This window comes from Macaca thibetana, chromosome 3 (genome assembly GCF_024542745.1).
Source record: "Macaca thibetana thibetana isolate TM-01 chromosome 3, ASM2454274v1, whole genome shotgun sequence".
Taxonomy (NCBI): domain Eukaryota; kingdom Metazoa; phylum Chordata; class Mammalia; order Primates; family Cercopithecidae; genus Macaca; species Macaca thibetana.
The window spans coordinates 78,036,902-78,058,647 of NC_065580.1; the positions used below are offsets into that span (position 1 = coordinate 78,036,902).

At 36.0% G+C, this 21,746-nt stretch overlaps 1 protein-coding gene and 1 long non-coding RNA gene across 2 annotated transcripts in view; both read left to right on the forward strand.

The window, feature by feature from the left end:
- Window positions 1-21,746, forward strand: part of UMAD1 (UBAP1-MVB12-associated (UMA) domain containing 1) — a 559,686-nt gene that overhangs the window by 428,932 nt on the left and 109,008 nt on the right. The window lies entirely within an intron of this gene.
- Window positions 559-21,746, forward strand: part of LOC126949979 (uncharacterized) — a 30,889-nt gene continuing 9,701 nt past the window's right edge. Inside the window, exon 1 of the long non-coding RNA XR_007724019.1 lies at window positions 559-21,720. This is a non-coding gene — a long non-coding RNA (uncharacterized LOC126949979). The remainder of the gene's footprint in view (window positions 21,721-21,746) is intronic.

A 21,746-nucleotide genomic window follows, 5' to 3' on the forward strand; every position in this document is an offset into this window, starting at 1 on the left:
GAGGGGAGCAAAAAACGGGATGAAGATTCAAGGAGTGACGAGGTCAGAGCATACAAGGCTTGGTAGTTTGAATCTTGTTTTAAAGCACAATGGGAAATTATTGAAGGATTTTTAAGCAGAGGTTATGTTTGGGTTTTTTTTCTTTTCTTTTCTTTTTTGAGACAAAGTCTCACTCTCACCCACACTCGAGTGCAGTGGTAGGATCTTGGCTCATTGCAACCTCCACCTCCTGTGTTCAAGCGATTCTCCTGCCTCAGCCTCCCGAGTAGCTGGGATTACAAGCATGCACCACCACGCCTAATTTTGTATTTTTAGTAGAGATAGGGTTCCTCCATATTGGTCAGGCTGGTCTTGAACTCCTGACCTCAGGTGATCCGCCCACTTTGGCCTCCCAAAGTACTGGGATTACAGGTGTGAGCCACCGCGCTGGCATGTTTGGGTTTTTTAAAAGACCTCATTGGTAGCTGGAAGGGAGAAAGGGTAGGAAGTGCCCTAAAGCAAAAAAAAGTAATCCAGGTGAGAGATGGTGGTGACTTGGATTAGGGACAATTCCCTCCCTCCCTCCCTCCCTCCCTTCCTTCCTTCCTTCCTTCCTTCCGTGCTCCCTCCCTCCCTTCCTCCCTCCCTTCCTCCCTCCCTTCCTTTCTCCCTTCCTTTTCTTTTTTCTGGTGAAAAGATACACATATATTTAGAATTAGCTAGCTGGACTCAGTTTAGATGATCCCAATTTTTTTGGCAACATCCAAAGCATCGTAATCAGGAGCCAGTTGAATATAGGCCTTCTCTCCATCAGGCCGAATCAGGTGTTGACCTTGACTACATCAGTGTCATAGAGCTCCTTCACAGACTGTGATCTGGTGCTTGTTGGCTTTAACATCCACAATGAATACAAGTGTGTTGTTATCTTCTGTCTTCTCATGGCCAACTCAGTGGTCAGCGGAAACTTGATGATAGTATAGTGGTTAAGCTTGTTTCTCCTGGGGGCGCTCTTCGGAGGCTATTTGGGCTGCTTCCGGAGTTGCAGTGTCTTGGGCTGCTGGAAGGTGGGTGAGGTACGGAATTTTTTTTTTTTTTGGTGAGTGTGGACACCTTTCAACACTGCCTTCTTGGCCTTCAAAGCCTTCGCTTTGGCTTCAGCTGTAGGAGGGGCAGGAGCTTCCTTCTTCGCTTTAGGCGCCATCTTGTGAAAAGGGTCAGGACAATTTCTAGAAGGATTAAAAGATTAACACTGTTTTGTAATGAGCCTAAAAGAACCATAATTTTCAAGTGATTTCTCATGATTGTCAACTAAAAATAAAGTACATTTGAATAATCAAAGATTTGAAATTCTGTATTTATTTCTCTAAAATCAGCTTGATTGATGAGAAAGGTACTATTGTTTGACATTTTAATTTTTCCAGTTTCTGATATTGATGCTTTATTTTGTATAAAATGCAACTGTGGTAGAATATTTACTGTTCTGTCACAATAGACTTGCTTTAAATCCCATCAAAGTACTATATGTTCAAAATATCATGTTAAGGTAATAATTTTAAGTGTATTAGAAAATATTTGTGTAGAAATATTTATTGTAAAGCACATGCATTTTACACTCCATGCACTACGTTTTGTTTGGCCTCTATGTGTATATATGTATTTACATTCCTATTGAAACCCGAAGAAGGTGGTGTGTATTTAAATGTTACTTTTACTTTATTCACATGAGTGTGAATTTCTGTGTAAGTATGTGTCTAAAATTGGTTTAGAAACAACACAATCAGTTTTGGTCTGGTGGTGCAGGATGAAGTGTATATACATTTACATACTTACAAATAAGTTGCTTTGAAATTAAAGTAGGAGATTAAATGTCGTGTGAATTGTTATGCAAAATCTAAGCACAGCATAATTAGCAAAGGATAGTACAAATGCAATTTGTTAAAACCTGAATTGTAACAGTCAATTAATTTCCTCACAACATGAAATAGCAAAACAATTAACAAACATCATTTGTCAAAAACAGTGTTAAGGCTGGTTAAAGAACTACAGATATCAAATTTATAAATTATAACATTGAAAACAGAATGTTCAGTAGTGTTTAAAGATGTTTTGATATCGTTTACAGATTTTTTTTTTAACTGATTGATTTGTTTCAATAAATTTCCCAAAGTCATGTTAATACTTTCCCCTTATGTATGTTTGGGCTTATTAAACGTTTTAGATGTGAGATTTTCCTACTCTGGACAAAGTGAGTCTATTGGAGAAAGAATCCATTCATTATTAAAGCAGGGGAAAGTAAGCTAATATACATATATGTGTATATTATACATATACATATATATTTTCCATTCTCTTTAAAAAATATTGTGTTAAAATATATATAACAAAATTTTCCGTTTTAACCATTTACAACTGTACAATTTAGTGGTGTTAATTATATTTATGATGTTGTGAAACCATCACCACTGTCTATTTCTAAAGCTTTTCCATCACCCCAGAGAAACTATTTTTAAAATAAAATCTTTATTGAGATATAATTCATATACCATAGCATTAACCTAAAGTTTATGATTCAATGGCTTTTAACATATCCACACAATTGTACAACCATTACCATAGTTAATTTTAGAACATTTTCATCACCCCAAAAGAAACCTCTGTATCCATTAGCAGTTACTCACTATTTCCCCCAAATCCTCCTTCCCCTAGCCCAAGTCACTCAGGAATCTACTTTCTATCTCTATAGATTTGCCTACTCTGGGTGTTTCATATAAATGAAATTTTAAAATAGGTAGGTTTTGTGACTGGCTTATTTTATGTTTTCAAGACTTCTCTATGTTGGAGCAGATATCATTACTTCATTCATTTTTATTGTTGAATAATATCCTATTGTATGACTATCCCACATTTTATTTATCTATTCATCGATTGATGAACATTTATGTTGTGTTTGCTTTTTGGATATTATGAATAATGCTGCTGTGAACATTTGTGAACAGGCTTTTGTGTAAACATGTATTTTCATTTCATTGAGTGTATACCTAGTAGTAGAATTGCTAGGTTATGTGGCAGTCCTATGTTTAACCATTCGAGGAACTGCCACACAGTTTTTCAAAGGGATTTGCTCCATTTCATAGTCTTACCAGCTGTGTACAAGGGTTCTCATTTCTCCACGTCCTGGTAACACTAATTGTTACTGTTGTTGGTTTTTTTTAAATTATAGTCATCCTAGTGAGTGTGATGTAGTATCTCATTGTGGTTTTGATTTACATTTACCTGATGGCAAATGATGTTGAGCATATTTTCATGTGCTTATTGGCCGTTTGTATCTTTTCACTGGATAAATGTCTATTCAGATATTTTATTTTTAAGTCATATTATTTGTCTTTTTATTATTGAATGGTAAGAGTTCTTTATATAGTCTAGATAGAAGCCTTTTATCAGATATATATGATTTGCAATTTTTTTTTTCCCATTCGGTAGGTTGTCTTTTCGTAATACAGTTGACACCTTACAACATGGGAGTTAGTGGCACTGACCCCCGTGCCCAGTAAGAAATCTGTGTATAAGTTTTGACTCCCCCAAAACTTAAACTACTAATAGCCTACTGTTGACTGGAAGTCTTACTGATAACGTAAACAGTCTATTAACACATACTTTGTATGGTATGTGTTTTATATACTGTATTCTTACAATAAAGCAAGCTAGGGGAAAAAAGATGTTATTAAGAAAAACATAGGGAAGAGGAACTCTACTTCCTATTCATTAAGTGGAAGTGAATCATCACAAAGGTCTTCATTCTTGTCATCTTCACTGTGAGTAGGGTGAAGAGGAGGAGGAGGAGGGGAGGTTGGTCTTGCTGTCTCAGGAGTGGCAGAGGGGGAAGAAAATACATGTATAGTGGACTCCTGCAGTTCAAACCTGTGTTGTTCAAGGGTCAGCTGTACTTTCTTTTTGAGATTCTACTGTTGCTTCTCTCTGATTTCTAATTATATCATGACTTTATTTTGGGAAACTCTGACCTCCTTATGGGATGTGCCTATCAGTGATAAACTGAGAAAGGCTTCTGTGCTGGCCAAGTCCATTTCATACCCCTTGGCTCTGTGCTGTAGAATTAAGGAAGCATTTATTTTGTTATCTGCTAATATACTAGACACTGTGACCAACTTTTGGGAATAAATATAAGATGGAAATCATTCTCAGTAAGCTTATAGTTGAGCGAACAGATCAGGGAAAGTTGAGTTATCAGGAAAATCACTGTGTCTTTATAAACCAAGGAGAGTTTATTTTGTTAGATTTATGATATTAACTTGCAGATTATAGAAAGAGACTCGAACATCACTGATTATATTATACTTCATGGTCTGTAAAAAGTAGTCTAGTACAATGACAAATGGTCTGTTTCCCCTCATTTCCTTTCCATTGCCCATCATTGGAGCTCTTTGCTCAGTCTCTCTGGGCCCTGGAAGTTTACATTGGTTCCTTATTCTTGTCTTTTCCTGGGCTGTTTCTTTTCTCTTTCCTTATCCAGGTCTGTCTGGGACCAAGACCTACCTTCTCATGGCTCACTACACCCTCAAACTTCTGGGCTCAAGAGATCCTCCCACCTCAGCCCCCATAGTAGCTAGGACTACAGGTGTGTGGCACCACACTCAGCCAGCTGACTGGTGCCTTTCTGATTGTCTTTTTTTCCTCTTCAATTAGTGTAGTACTGTTAAACCTTGTGTCTTAGTTTATATTCTCATATTTAAATGCTTAGTTGCTCTCGTAGTTTGCATGCACCATAGAGTTTGTACTATTTACTTCTTTGGCGCACTGTGTGTGCAGCTGAGTAGAAGAAGCATGGTAAAAGCACAGTGTACTGTTCTAACTTTGCAAAGTCAGTTGAGAAAATGATAGAGGGAAGCACTTTGGGCAAATGGGCAAAATAGAGCAATGGGTTAGCAAATGCAGGAAATGATATAGGTAATTAAACAACCTGATATGTTGAGTTGAAGGCAAATAAAATACACAATTTTATAATTGTATTTTAGACTATTTAAAAATGCTCCTTCCTCTTATCCCCAGCCTTTTCATTAGATAAGCAGTTTTAGTTGCTAACCTGGAACTCATATATGTTTAAAGTCTTTCATTTCACACATGTTGCTTAAATATGTACATGTAGTTTTTGCCTTAGCTACTGGCCTAATAAAAGCCTCTTGTGAATGCTTATCACCTTGTAAAGTAGTTACCAGAGCTACAGTAAAATTTGCCTGCAAGTGAAAAGGCTTTGACTTCCCTAGAGGAAGAATAAAAAACATACGAGACAAATAGCAGCAACTAAAATTATCTGGTGCAGAATGTGGCAGAATGCCAGCCAAATGCCCTGTCCCTCAAATGTTTCACACCTTTATCTTAATTCGCTAAAAAGGCTACCTTGTTTAAAGAATTTCAAACACAACTTGAGAATGTCTTATTGTTGGCTTTGGCAGAGTTTACACATACAATCCTCTTTCTTATTGCTATCTTCAGGTATTAAGGCCCTATAGATTTAAGAGATTTTAAAAAAATGTTTATATTTCTTTTAAGTGGAGTGCATGTTTGTGTGTGTATGTGTGTGTGTGTGTGTGTGTGTGTGTGTGTGTATGTGAATTGTTACTGGAAGTTATTGCCATGTTTATTTTAGGTACTTCATACCTCTAATTAGAAATGATGTTTATTGTTAAGTAGGCAAAGTAGCCTTCAAGCGCATGGTGAGAAATAGTAATGAGATACTTTAGCCATTAGGCCATGAAGACTTTTCCCTAAATAATAGGGAAGGAATAAATCCTAGTATTGTTTTGGAGTTGCTACAGGAGAATAGAAGTTATTTAAGTGAGAGAGTTTCAGAAGGCCCCACTATAGTTAAGTATATTTAATTTAATTAGGTAATCAGTATTATTCTTACAACTATTAATGGCACCCCATTTGTTTAACACTTGCTATATCATAGAATATTTCAAAGTGCTACTTTATTTGATCCTTTCAGAAATCCCTAGAACAAGGCAGGGCAAATGTTTTCATCTTGGTTCATGGATGAGGAAAACCAAGGCTCAAAGATATGCAGTGACTTGGTCAAGGTCACAGAGTAGTAGAGGATGGCTCTCTTTCCATTACAGTGCCAGTCGGAAAGTGTCAAATCTTAGGTTACCGTGACACTTAGTAATTATGAAATATATTTTTTCCAAGAAACAATAAACCTTTTAGGCAATTGAAGCTGCCAAGAAGGCTGCCAGAGGAGTAACTCAAAACGGAACAGAGATGGAGGTTTCTGGTCCTTTCATCTCTTGCACTGAGCCCACTAGGTCAGGGTTTCAGGAAATGGGAAATCATTGTTACTTGCTAGGTTGCCTTATTTCTCCATTTAATGGAGAACTTAGTCTTCATTATTTTCAGTTTAACAAATAATTTTCCTTAAAGGAAAAGAAAGTTTTGCCTGTGTTTTGGGGAAAATGTATAGAAATTAAATCTAAATCATTGAATTATTAGATGATGTGACATTTCTGAACCAAAAAAGTAGGAAAACAATGCATAATCATCTAATGAAGTATATGTTTTATGATTATATGTTATATGTTTCTTGTTTTGTTTTGTTTTTTGAGACGGAGTCTCGTCTGTGGTCAGGCTGGTGTGCAGTGGCATGATCTCAGCTCACTGCAACCTCTACCTCCCGGGTTCAAACGATTCTCCTGCCTCAGCCTCCTGAGTAACTGGGGCTACAAGCGCTTGCCACCACACCCAGCTAATTTTTTTTTTTTTTTGTATTTTTAGTGGAGTCAGGGTTTCACCATGTTGGCCAGGATGGTCTTGATCTCTTGACCTCATGATCTGCCCGCCTCCCAAAGTGCTGGGATTACAGGCGTGAGCCACCACACCTGGCCTATGTTGTATTTTATAAAGTTATATGTTTTATTATTTACTTTTTATTATGTAATTGTTTATGTCATAAAATTATAATAATTCCTCAAACCAAATTATATTCCATAGATTATAACATATACATTCGATACACATTTGTAAAATAAAGATTTCTATAAATATGATAGACTAACAGTGATATTTTGAAATCGGCTGCTGCCACAGACCTAGATAACCATTCCCAGATTGGAATATAAATTAATCAATGGTCTTATTGTTAGAGCTGCTGTAATGTTTTGAGGGGAGCAAGTGAGGAAGGACTTATTTTTGGCTTAGATTTACATTTACAGCAAGGTTATCAACATTTTTCTGTGCTGATACATTAATATTAATGGTATAATCATAATGCTGATTTACACATTTACAAAATTCCCATCTATTACCTTCATTCCTGTTAAAATATGATCTATCATGTTGTTCTTTGGGGGTTAGAAGTACATTTATAGACATATAAGTATATGTGTATATATGTATTTGTATATACAAAAATTAAAAAAAATTCTTTTATTTTTAGGAGCAAAAATTTGGGGGAAATAATGTAATATTTATCAGACGGATACTTTAGGATTTAGCTCTATCAGCCTGGAACCAGGCAGGGTCATCAGTAAGTCTAAGAACTGTCAAACTTCTCACACTCCTAACTCCCTCTTATATCCCTCTTCTTCTGGCTGTACTAGAGATATCCTATTACACATGATTTTCTTTTACTCTGGGCTCTTCTTCACCCAGATCAGTGTGATCGCATTGCACTGATTTCTGTATTTGCTTAAAAAAAATTTCCCTTAATAATGTTTTTACATTTTCTAGCATGAGCCTTTCCATACTTGGTATTGGTGTTTTATAATAGATCTGAGGAAAAATTTGTGGGGGATTCTAAAACAAATTCAATTTATCAGTTACTTATTTTAAATGTTAAAATAACCGCAACAATTCCAAATAAATAGAGTGAAATTTGATGTGCTAAATTAATTTAAATGGTTTTGACACATTTTCCTTGAAGGACTCTTTTCTAGGTTTTTATAATCTCACCTAAGTGAGGGTACAGTGTGGTTTAATTACATTCCAGCAGTGCACACTTTAATAGCCAATATTCCATGTGAAAGCTATGTGTCTTCTCTGGGTTTGAACTGTTTCTGCCTAATCCAAGGAAAAATATTTGAGGAACATTAGTTAATGCATTTTCCAGGAATGGGAGTGGGTAAGCATTTTTTTCATGGCTTATAGAATATTTAGCAATTTTAGCTTCCAGTACTTAATTTTATAGCGTTCTCAGTACTGGTGGCAAAGGCTTCCTTCAGAAAAGTGAGAAATTATGTGAATTCCCCTCTTGGCATGCTTAGGAAGGCAAGTCATAAATCTTTACTCTCATATTTTTCTAAAATAAAACTGGGCATTAATATTTGCTGTGATCTAATATGGAGATATGATGAAAAGATTTATAAAATAGCATATATTGAGATTTTTGTATGTTCTCATAAAAGGTGCTATAAATTGAAACATTTATTACACAGAAAACATCTAAGATAAGATTATTATTTTCCAGGATAGTTTATCTAAGTTCTGTAAAACTTTTAATAATGTAAGTAACTACTAATGAAAGGACGTTATGTGTCACATTTGCATTCATAAATATCCATGAAGGATCTCTTTCACCAATGTTATTAAGTCTCAGTCCAAGACAAGGTCAGACATTGATTATGTTTGACATCTTAACAAAAGTGAATAGGGAAGATAAATATTCTTAATTATACTGCTAGAATGGTGAGAGGCCGTGGTCTATAATGTTTGGTATAATATATAAAGAGGAATATTAGCAAAATAGAATTATGGTCAATTGCAATTATAATAACTTATATTAAGTATCTTCTACTACATACTAGCTCTTTATATATGTCTTATGTAATGTAATTTGAAGTAATATCTTAAGAAGTTTAGGTAGTATTTATACCCATTTGCCCAAATCTGGAAACGGAGTTTCCAAAAAATTAAATAACTTCCTTAAAGCTGCCCAACTGGAGTCCATTTCACATACATCAGGCTCTACTAAGCTGCTTGTCAGTCTTTGACTTCCTCATGATCAGTGATAGATATAGTATTGATAATGTACAAATTGTTTATTCGGCCCAGAAATGTGTTTGTGCTTTTAAATTTGAACTGATTATCTTTGGCAGTTTGAAATATACAGTACTCGATAGAAAATAGTAAAACTCCGCTCAAATTAGAATAGTTACCTGATTTCTTGATTATAGCTTCTTTAATGAATGCCCATTTTATATTATACATGGTTACATATTTTTCTTATATTTAACAAACACGTATACAACACTGCTGTGTGTAAGGCACTGTTCTAAGTAGTTACAAACATGAATTCATGTAATCCTCACCAGTATACCTATGAGGTAGGCACTATTTTATCCCCATTTTACAAATAAGATAAATGAGACACAGAGAGGTTAAGTAACTCGCTTAAAATCATACAGCTAGAACATGGCGGAGCTGAGATATAAATCCAGTCAGTTTGGCTGCAGAGTGCTCTTAACTGTATGTATTTTTCAGATATTTCAGAATTTGGTGAATTTGGTGAAAGCAATAATTGTTCTAATCCTATTGCTGGATTTAAAAGTAGGAAAGAGTAAACAGAGATAGCAAACAGTATCAATAAAATATTTAATAAGAAGTAATGACCCCCATAATACCTTGAAATTCCCTACATTAAAAATACAGGATGAATTGTAAAGAGAAACTGAAAACTAACTTTAACTGTGTTAAAAACCAGTTGAGACTTCTGCTTTATTTATCCATTTGATATTATGCAGGCTTCTCTTTGTGTATGTAGCTGAGCAATGTGAATATAATGCTGTCATTATTGTTTCCTGTGTTATACCACTAGTTACATTACTTCAGCTTATGAAGTACTGTATTGAGCTCTGTCAATGAATATTTCTCTCCCCAAGTAAATATATCATGATTTTAGCCCATATTTTATAAATGAGAGATAATTTTAATGAATGTGTGGGGCAAATAAAACTTTTAGAGTTGGTATGTTAAAATAGGGCTAAAGTTTCAAGAATTGTAGAGAGACAGAGACTAGATGTGCCAATGGAAACAATGGATTGGTGAAATTGAAACTGAAGAAATTTCTGGTAAGTTAGAGATTTTGGTTAACTAAGATTTCAACCTGTGTGAATCTCAATTTTGGCAAAAATGAGGAATGTAAGCAATTCTAGTTTTGCAATGTAGAAAAGTCAGGGAAAGTAAATTAGACTTTGCACTAACCCTTCCTATAAGTATATGACACCCTGAAATTGAATGTTATATATGAGGGTGGAGGGACAGGTGGGAACAAACACCCAACTCCTCCTGGGCTTGAGCCAATGACCTTTGGCTTTAGTTGGATCTTCTAACTGCTATGTTTGCCTGTAATCAGAGGCAAATTTACCAGGAGCAAATTTACTGGGATTTAGGTTTCAGGACCTCTGACTTGCACAGACCTCCTCCAAGGCTCTGCGAGGACCTCTAGCAATGTGTTCACGTGATCATATCGTTTTGCAAAATTTGAAGAATTTAAAGGTATTTAAGCATTAGTAGTTAAGACTGCTATCTTTTTTCTACTCTGACCGTCCTTCTATCACATTTCCTTACATGGGATTGCTTTGGAATGATCACAGGCATTTATCAGATCTGGCTAAAGGAAAATTGAGTTGAGAATATACAGCTTTAAACTATAGTTTAAAAGATATTTTGAAACATTTCAATAAGACAAGTGAGAAATTATAGACTCCTAATTTAGGCACATAGGGTTAATTATTTTCTCATTTTTGCACTTATTTATTAAAGAACTGAGATAATTTAGATAATGGAACATAAAACTAAAGCAACAAAGATGAATAATGAAATAAGTAGAAATTATTTAATATCAAATAGCATGTTGTAAAAAATAGATTATAACAAAAGCAGTAATTCATTGAAAAGTTTCTAATAGAGATAATAAATAGGCTTGATAGACTACTTGAAAACTTAGTTAATACAAAAAAGTGAATCATATGAATACACTGGGGAAACACTTAAGTTTCTTTCTGATTTAACCACAAAATACATATAGAGAAAGACAACATAAAATGTGATAATTTGTAACTATAATGAGCTTTATAATTAATGAGTATCTTCAATTCAGAGTATATAGATTAGTTGCCACATAAGAAACTTTGAAATACCCTGAAATTTTGCAACTCATAAATGAAAAAAATTTTATGAAAGTTTTCCCAAATTTTACAATGATCCTAAAAACCTGACATGGGTTGTGAAGTGAAAGAAGCTTTCCTCAACACATACTTCTCAAAATTCTTTTTATAGCATAATTAGAAGAGATACCAAATTGTTTTTTAATTTTATATGTGGAAAATTGTATTTTAAAATTGTCATTTGTCAAAATATGCATAATCAAAACTTTTAGAAAAAAGCATTATAGAGGTTTGTTGGAGAAATAAAAACAGGATGGTATTTTTCTGAATTTCATGATGTTTATTTTCAGCTATTTAAAATGTGTAATTTTTCTGTTCTATATATACTTCCACTCTCTCTTCTAATTTTGTATTCATAATTTTGTATTCTTTTCCTGTGAAAGGTCTAGAAAAGTTGCATAAGGTTCAGATACCCTACCACCTGGATCCACCCTGGTCTGTAGTTAATGGTTTCAAGCATGAAAAAATATATTTATTATGTAGCATACATATTCCAGAAGGCATAAAGTGAGAAGTAAAAGACCCCTCCTCCACCCTCATTTGTAAGCCCAAGAAGAAAATAACCTTCCTTATGTATTTTTTAAAAATTGTTGTAACATCATGTTTTTATTTATTTTAATTTTTGTGGGTACATAGTGGATGTATATATTTATAGAGTACCTGAGATATTTTGATACAGGCACACATTGTGTAATAATCACATCACGGAAAATGGGGTATCCATCCTCTCAAGCATTTATCCTTTGTGTTACAAACAATTCAATTCTACTCTTTAGTTATTTTAAAATTTACAATTAAATTATTGTTCACTATAGTCACTCTGTTGTGTTGTCAAATACTTGGTCATATTCATTCTATTATTTTTGGTACCCATTAACCATCCCCATCAATACCCCCAACTCCCCACTACTCTTCCTTGCCTCTGGTAACGATTCTTCTACTCTCTATTTCCATAAGTTCAATTGTTTTGATTTTGAGATGCCACGAATAAGTGAGAGCATGCGATGTGTGTCTTTCTATGCCGGCTTATTTCACTTAACATAATGACTTCCAGTTCTATCCATGTTGTCACAAATAACTGGATGTCATTCTTTTTTATGGCTGAATCGTATTCCATTGTGTAAAAATACCACGTTTTCTTTATCTGTTCATCTGTTGATGGGTGCTTAGGTTGCTTCTAAATCTTGGCTCTTGTGAACAGTGCTATAACAAACATGGGAGTGCAGATATCTCTTCAATATACTGATTTTCTTTCCTTTGAGCATATACCCAGCAGTCAGATTGTTGGATCATATGGTAGCTCTATTTTTAGTTTTTTGAGGTACCTGCAAATGGTTCTCCATAGTGGTTATACTAATTCACATTCCCACCAACAGTGTACGGGCCTGGTGTGGTGGCTCATTCCTGTAATCCCAGCATTTTGGGAGGCTGAGATGGGTGGATCACCTGAGGTCAGGAGTTCGAGACCAGCCTGACCAACATGGTGACACCCTGTCTTTACTAAAAATACAAAAAATTAGCCGGGTGTGGTGGTGGGCGCCTGTAATCACAGCTACTCAAGAGGCTGGGGCAAGAGAATAACTTGAACCTGGTAGGCGGAGGTTGCAGTGAGCCAAGATCATGCCATTGCACTCCAGCCTGGGCGACAAGAGCGAGACTCCATCTCAAAAAAGAAAAAAAACAAAACAAAACAAAACCAGTGTACAGGGGTTCCCTTTTCTTCACTTCCTCTCTAGCATTTGTAATTGCCTGTCTTGTGAATATAAGCCATTTTAACTCAGGTGACATGATATCTTATTGTAATTTTTGTTTGCATTTCTCTGATGATCAGTGATGTTGAGCACCTTTTTATGTGGCTGTTTGTCATTTGCATGTCTTCTTTTGAGAAATGTCTAATCAAATTGTTTGCCCATTTTAAAATCAGGTTATTAGTTTTATTTCCTACAGAGTTGTTTGAAATGCTTATATGTTCTGGTTATTAATCCCTTGTCAGATGAGTAGCTTTCCTTATGTATGTTTTACAGTTGTTTAGATCCGCTTTGTTCGGTAAGGTGTGCACTAACCAGCCACATGTAGCTATGGAGAACTTGAAATGTAACAAATGTAGTGATTTTTAAATTTTCATTTCATTAATGTTTAATTTTAATTCAGTTTACATTTAAAATGAATAATTCCATTGTTGGAAAACCTCTAAGTATATTTAAAACAACTTGGGTATGTGGATTTATTTTCTTCAGCTGTAAATTTTCTAAAATCCAAAGGATATCACTACAGTATATGTACATGTGGTGTGTCTGTGTATATACATATTTTTTTTCCACAAACAGGATCATACTCTGCCTCTTAGTTTTTCAACTTAACCGTATGATTGCACATCTTTTCACAGCAACTTACAGATTTATTTCATTTAGTTATTAGCAGTATAATATTCTCTTCTGTTTTGATAGTCTTTTTTCATACACCTGCTGGGGTAATTCTTTTTGATTTAGGTATAAGTGAGATCATGTCACTCCTTTGTTCACAACCCTCCAGCGGCTTCAGATCTATCTCAAAATTAAATTCCAAGTCTTCACTCCACATTGAATGCCTGCCTTGATCTGTTTTCTCACTGCTATTTTGCTCAGTTCAGGCTGTGTTGGACAGCTATTAATCTGTAATGTGGGGATTAGACACGAATATTTTATTCTTCAAAAAATCCATCAGAAATGTTATTTAGTAAAGCAGAGACTTTCCATGTGCAAAATTTAAGGTCTTGTTTAGTGTCTCGTTTATTTGACCACTACCAGTTCCTTTTAAAGACACCCCATTTTTCCTTCCCAATAGCACTCACTGAAGTAATATGAACCTTGTTAACTGTAGTAAAAAATGATGCAGACTCTCTCTAATCAAGAGCTCATTTACAAGAGGAAATGGTGTTATGGTAGATAGCTGAAGTATACTATGCCTTAAGAATTTGTTGCTTCTTTCTTGCTAGATTGAATTTCAGAATTCAGAGTCTAAATTTTCTCTTTCACATCTGGTGGCACTTTTTAAAAAATCAGTGTGCAAAAAAATCAGTGTGCTTCCTCTTTATGCCACTCACTACAGTCCAGCCTATGCCAGGCTTAAAGAAAAGGCTTTTGTATTGGCAAAGACACTCCAAAATGGTTTCCAAGCACATTAAAAGTCAAGGAGAGTTTTGCAGAAAAATTTAAGATTAAAAAAAAAATCCAAGTGGTTACAAGTTAAGAAACCATTTTTAAAATTAAGCAATGACTACTAAAAACATGCTGGCTAAGTGTGTATATAATGTTAGCATTCCAGTGCCACTAGTGCAAGGCAGACTCCTATGAGCTATTTAAACGTAAAAGTTAAGAAGGTAGAATTTTAGAAGTTTTAATGATTATTTGAAAGCTCAAGGGATTATTATACAAGATATGGTGATAGTTATAAATATGTGGACTGATACACACTTATCACTAAATAAATGTTTTAGGTGAACATGTGAATAAACAAGTGAACCACATTGCTTGGAATAAGTAGTGTTTGTTAGAGCTCTGAGCCCTGGGAGAGGGGGACTCAAGAAATCAAGAAGACTTAATCAGAAAGAAAGGACTATGAAGTGATATCAGAGTGAATGCTACAACTAGGCATAGTGTGAAGTCGGACTCCAAAGGGTAAAGATGATTGTTGGAAAATGAACATAGCCTTTTCTGTGTAAGATCAGGCAAGTAACCACCCCAGTTTGGAGTTATCATGAAATCAGACTTGAGGACATGTGGATTTACACCTGGTGAATTGACCAAAAAAGAGCTTGTTAATGTGCCCAGAGAGTTGAGAATTAAAGTGTGAGTGGGTCTGAACTGAGTATTGTTTGCGATTATTTATGAAGAAAGTGACAGAAAATCTAGCTAATCCTGGCTTAAATGAAAAAGGGTGTCTGTTGACACATACAACCAAACAGTCCGTGGGTTGGACTGACTTTGGGCATATCTTGATTTAAGGTTCCAAAGATGGCCCGGGATCTTATTCTTTGTGTGCACGCCTCATCTTCAGACCAGCTGCCCCTTTCTGGTGGCAAGATGGCTACAGCAGCTCCAAGCCCCTTACTCTGTTCTTTGATGAATGTGCTGGTCACTATTGTCTCCCACATCATGGGTTGCTTTTTACTAGATGTCTCTTGATTAAAAAGTTTTTAATGTTAATGTTAAGTTTCTCAATCTGTTTCCCTTTTGGTTAGCACTTTCTGCTGTGCAAGTAATCTTTGCCTCCCCCATGATCAAGAAAATATTCCCTTATGTAATCTGCTAGACACTTTACTGTTTTACCAATCATATGTAGAGTTACAGTCTGCTCAGAATTCCTTAAAGTCCGGGTGATTCTACTGGGCAGCCAGGGTTGAAGACCTCGGGCTTTGACGTTGCTGAGTTTTTCTGGGAGTCTTGGGCACTGCTACAGTGTGTGGTACCTGCTTGCCTGAAAGGGAAGTACCAGTTTGATAGAATAGCTACACATTGATCTGTTTTGTGGTAAACTAATATGCTCCTTCTTTGTTTTAAAGGAATGGGATTTTGCCTTTCTTTGAGACATGAGTTACTACTTTTATTAACAGATGAATGATGTAAATGTGTTAGTTGTTAGTAAAAGGAGAAAAATCCAGAGAGAGTATCTATTCATAAGCAACTATCAATTATATTATGTATTCAAGGTGTCATCTTGGATTCTGAGATGTTGAGACTCTTCAACTTCAGGACTTCCTGATCCTTTATTTTCACATTTTTTCACTCTATGAGGTATCCAAGATGTGAGAAAATAAAATTATTCCAGATGGCGTTCCTTTTCTCATTTTTTAGAATGTTTCCATCTAATCCTCTCTCTCAAAAGAAACATTCCCCTTGGAATTGCTTCTGTTATTATTTGTATTCATTTTTAAACCTTGACAACCATGTGAACATAGTACAGGTGGTTTTTTTAAGAGAATGATCTATAAAGTAAAGTTCTTTGTGCTGTATTGCAGAAGGAGAAATACTTACACTACAAAAGTAAAGCTACTTTAATCTCATTAAACATGCTTTGGAGCCAGATGTGAGGTAACTTTTTTGAAGAGTTAATTTACAGATATTTGGTCATTCTCATTTTAGATAGAAAAGCACGTTAATTATTATCTGGATCTGATTAGACTCCTGATTCCACTACTTGCTAGCTGTGGGGCCTTGGCAATTTCTTTAGCTTCTCTGAAATGACCATGGTAGCAATTCCCACGTTTAGGGATGTTGTGTGGATTAAGTAGAGAATGCAGAGAATGCAGAAAAAGCTCAAAGCGTTCATGCCTGGTACATAATATATGCCCACTAAGTCTTAGTTATGCTGTTGGTTCCACTCCTGCTACCATTCCAGAGGCTGCAGCAGGGTTCTGTGTTGTGTGGTGTTTGATCCTGTCTTCTTATGGTTTGTCTAGAGTGGAAGTTTTGGGGTAGGTGGCACTCATAAAACAGAAATGCAACAGTTGAGGGAGGAATCTGGGATGTGGTTTATTTAAGATTTTTTAAATGTGCTTGCTTGGTTGGGTTTTTTAAAAATTATTTTTAAATTATTATTATTTTTAATTAGAGACAGGGTTCTCCCTATGTTGACCAGGCTGGTTGGTGAACTCCTGGGCTCCAGCAGTCTTTCGACCTCAGCCTCCCAGTGTGCTATGATTACGGACATGAGCCACCACGTTTGGTCTTGGCTGGATCTTTGGTTTGTTTTTCTTACCTTATTTGGAGAACTAGAGGCGTCTTTGCTTTCCCTTTTTCTCACATAGCCTATCCCAGTGGTCTTGAATCATTCCCTGTGTAGACTGCCTAATTCTTTATTTCCCTCTGTTTATGCTGAATTTTTATAGTAAAGGTCTTAAAAAAGTGTAAAAGCTGTTTTTACCAATCTTTTCATCTTTAAATTTTATTGCATAATAATTAAGCTTTACAGAAGTTATAAAGTATAATAGAACCAACATCTACGTACCTACCATCCAGCTTTAGAAAGAAAACATAATGGGTGGATACTGTGGAAGCTGCCTGTGTACACCTTCATCCCCCACTGAAGTAGCCATTCTTTCCCATGCCATTTTCTTATACTTTTACCATATATGGTGTGTAATTCCAACCTATTTGTAGTACCATTTTACTTATTTAAACATTTTATATAAGTGTTGTCATTTTCTTTGTATTCTGCAATTTGCCTTCTTATTCACTGTTGCATTTTTCAGATTTGTACCTGTTGATATTTGTAGCTCTAGTTCATTAATTTTGACTACTGTGTAATGTTTCTTTGTGTGAAGATACCACAATTTGTCCTTTCTCCGAGTACTGGGCATTTACGGACACACTCTGTCTCTCCACCTTGTTAGAGACAGTACTGCCACAAAAGTTTTTGTACATATCTTCTTCATGGATCTTTGTAGCTTTGGTTTTGTTGTGTTTGTTTTTATACAGAAAATGAATTCTCTGGGGACTAGTCACATTCTGTGGGCCTCAGATTTTTCATCATAAGATTGAACTAGATCTTTTCTAGCTCAAAATTGCACTTCTTATATGGTTATTTAAACTGGATAGCTTGAATTACTGGCTTTTGTTGTTTGTATTACCTCACAGGCCCATTAGTATATCTCCTCAGTAGATTATGCAGGATATGGATTTTACTCTGACATGGGATAGTTCCATTTTGAGCATTTTTGAGGACGAAAGTGTATGTAGTATTAGAAACTATCATTAAGCAGGACACAAGACACTAAACCTTCCTTCTCCCCAAGTTTGTTTATCTTTCCTGGAATCTATAGGAATTACAACTGCTATTAATTTGGAATAAACATATAAATAATATATTTTAAAGTATGTTGGCTACATGTGCTGGGTCACCTTCATCTGGCATCAGCCTGGACACAGGACTCAGGCCCTCTCCTTGATTCCACAAGAGTCTGGTTACATCGAGCATTTTGCGCCCTCTTTAAACTTGACTGAGAATGTACAAGGCCACAGGCTTACAGCATTCTATTTTTCTTTTTTCCTTTCTTTTTTGCTTCATACATAAATGAAAATCTAATGTAAAATTATAAATAGGAAAAGTACTATCATGAAGAAAAAGGTACTAGGGAACCTGAAACAAGAGATTAAAACTGATTGAAAGGATCTAGAAAGGAGTCTTGGAGGAAAGCAAATTTAAGGTGGTCCTTTGGGGCTGAAGTCCTTAAAGGTGTATGACAATTAGACATGCTTGTAGGGGAGAAGGAGGAATGGAGATGCTTTCCAGGCAGAGGAAAGATATACGAGGGGAAAAAGTATAAGACAGTGACATATTCAGGGAACAGCAAGAGAAGTGGCTCAGACCTTTCTGGGAGGAAGTCTGCCGTATTATCCCCCTTCTACCCTAACTTAGGCAGTGTTAAAACATGGCTGCATATTCTTTGACACTCTCCTGTTGAAAAGTTGTGTCGACGCCCCCTCCTCTTGAATCTGGACAAGCTCATGACTGCCTCAGTCAATAGAATATGGCCAAAGAGACCCTGGCTTACAAGGGTCAGCTGCAAAAGGCCATGTGACTTCTGCTTTGTTTACTGGAACACTTGCTCTTGGAGCTTGGAGCCACCATTTAAGAAGTCCAGCCAGCTGGAGGCCATCATGCTATAGAGGCATGTGTATAGATGATCTGGCTGACATTCCCAGCTGAACCCAACTTTCTAGCCATTCTACTAAATATGAGTGAAGTTGTCCTTCACCTGCTTTCTGACTATCAGTACCCTAGAGCAACCTTTAACATCACTACACAGAACAGCAGAAATGCTCAAGCTCTGCCCTAAGTTTTGACCCACAGAGTTGTGAGATATAATAAAAATAATCATTGTCTTGAGTTGTAAGTAGTTTGTTATACACCAATAGATAACTGGAATAAACGAACCAAAGCCAAAGTGAGGGGATTTTTCTTTAGATGCTTGCTGAAGACAATGTTAAGTCATCCAGAAACCTCTCCCTGGAATATACTACCGAATGTAATTTAGAACTTCTGCCAGGAAGACTGAGTTTGGAGAGCATTCGAGGCGGAGGGAATGACATGAACAAAGACAGCAAGGCAGGGAAGGACAGGACATATGTAAGGTAGAGAATAATTAGGTTCAGCTAGGAGTAGGGCACCTCTTGGGAACAGTGAAAGAATAGACTAAAAGAGAAGGTTAAGGACATGCTATGAAGGGCCTTGACTGTGAGATTGAAAAAAATAACATAGTGCCACTGAAGATTTTTTGAAAAGTTGTACTAGCAAAACAGTACTTTTGGGATTTTTTTTTAAATGCTTGTAGGATGGACTGAAGTATGAAGAAATTAGGGGATCAGTTTGGAAGCTATTGCAGGATATTATGTGAATCTCATTTATGGTAGCTGCAGCCAGAATGAAAGCTTGAAAATAGATGGAAATACTGTGGGCAAGGCCACCACTGACCTACTTAGTACATTTTGTGAATTAAAAAAAGGTCCCCCTAGCTGGGCACGGTAGCCTACGCCTGTAATCCTAGCACTTTGGGAGGCCAAGGTGAGTGGATTGCTTGAGCCCAGGAATTCAAGTCCAGCTCAGGCAACATGGTAAAACCCTGTCTCAACAACAACAACAACAACAACAAAATTAGCCAATATGGTGGTATGTGCCTGTGGTCCCAGCTACTCGGGAGGCTGATTTGGGAGACTCACCAGAGCCCAGGAGGTCAAGGATACAGTGAGCTGTGATCTTGTCACTGTACTCCATCCTGGGTGATAAAAGTGAGCCCTAACTCAAAAAAATAAAAAATAAAAAAACAAAAAAGTGCCACTTCTTTAAGACATTTTACTTCCATCTGTTAGAAAATTGTTGTAATATGTTTATTAGAATAAGACACTTGACTGCCCTCTGCTGGAAAATTATTAAAGATATGTCTTTGGTTTGAATGCTCCTCCCCTTTTCACATCCTTGTGCAGTACACAACCTGTGTTACCATGCCTGTGACCCTAATTTTGTGGGTGCGAGTGATAGGACTTGGTATTGGATCACATTTGTCGTTAGAAGGAAAGGAAGAAACCTCTGGTCTGGATGGTAGGAAGGTTAGTAGCGACATTAATAGAATTAGAACTTATTCTTGGGGCATAGATTTATAAGGCAGAATCATTCTTTACATGGAAAGACACTCATTTTCTTATTTATTGATCCCATTGTTTGCATTTACTCAGTAAGAATTTTGATACCTTTTCTTCTAGATCTCAGCTTTCCCCCCTTGTGACATCTGAGAATGTTGACCAGTTCCTCTTTTGTATTCCACACACCTCTCTCTTCTGTATCTTTTCCTTCTATTCTGTATGTTGCTTCTTATCAATCTCCTTTGCTGGCCCTTTTCCCTCAGGTTTCCATTCTTGTGCTTTTTTATACAGTGGGTGCTCAATAAATGTTTGTTGAATTGAATTGCATTGCTTTTGAAAGATCAGTTGCAGGTTTTTCAGGAGACTGATTCATAGGCAGTTAGGGACTAAGGGAGTGCCAGAATTCGGAAAGTAGAAACCTATCCTAAATACAGTTCCTTGTTTGGGGATGTATTTTTTACACAATAGGTCAGTCTTCCTTGGGGAATATCTGTACTGTTGATCCGTTCATCATTGTTCAGCAGTGACAACACCAGGAGAACAAATTATTTACATTGGCTGTGTCATATGGGTGTGTCTAATTCAGAGAACTTTCAAACAAAATAATGAAGCTTCCCCAGCTTCTAACTTGGGAAGTATGAAAAGTTACTTAAAAAAAAAAAAAAATCTTGACTCTTATTTAAGCACATCAGTGACTGATGAAGTCACAATGTATTTTAGTATTTTCATTTGAGGTTTCTTGCTAACATTCTTACCACTGCTACCACTAACCCCACCCCATGTGTGTAAGTTACTTTTCCTTTCATTTTTCATGGGTCTTGTGTGTTAAGGCAAACTCAAGAACTTTGCTCTTCTGATAACTTAACATTGATTGTGTGGCTGCTTTGTGCAAATTGCTGTGGGATGCCTCATGGAAATTACAAAGGTTTCCTTTGCTTCTGCCCTTCAGGAGAGACTTGCTTAGTGGGAGAAGTAGATGCATATGCAACTGCTCCAGGGCAGGCAATGACGAGGGTCATAACATAGTGCAGACAGAGACAGGATTCCCTTAGAGCGATGCATCACTCGAAGACTGAGCCACATATATGGACTTGCCATATTTCTTTCCTAAATTGCATACTTAACTCTTCACTTTCCTGGGTTGGATTAGAATTTGTTTTCATCGAAGGCTTCATCAGTCAAAAGCACATTATATATATTTAAGATTTAATGGATTTAATTTGAAATGCATTGAATAACATTAATTTTAGCAGATTTGATTTTTTTAAACGCTTTTAAGCTGGCACTCTCAAAATAGAGAAAATCAGAGTGATATTAAATAAACAATGATATAAAACAGGAGTTTTATGTTGATGTAAACCTAGTATTTAGGAAATAAATATCCTGAAATTCCCTAGCCAAGTTATATTTTTAAATGTTTTGAGCACAGGAAACAAGTTATAAACAGCCTAGTAGGGAAAAATGTATATTACTATCA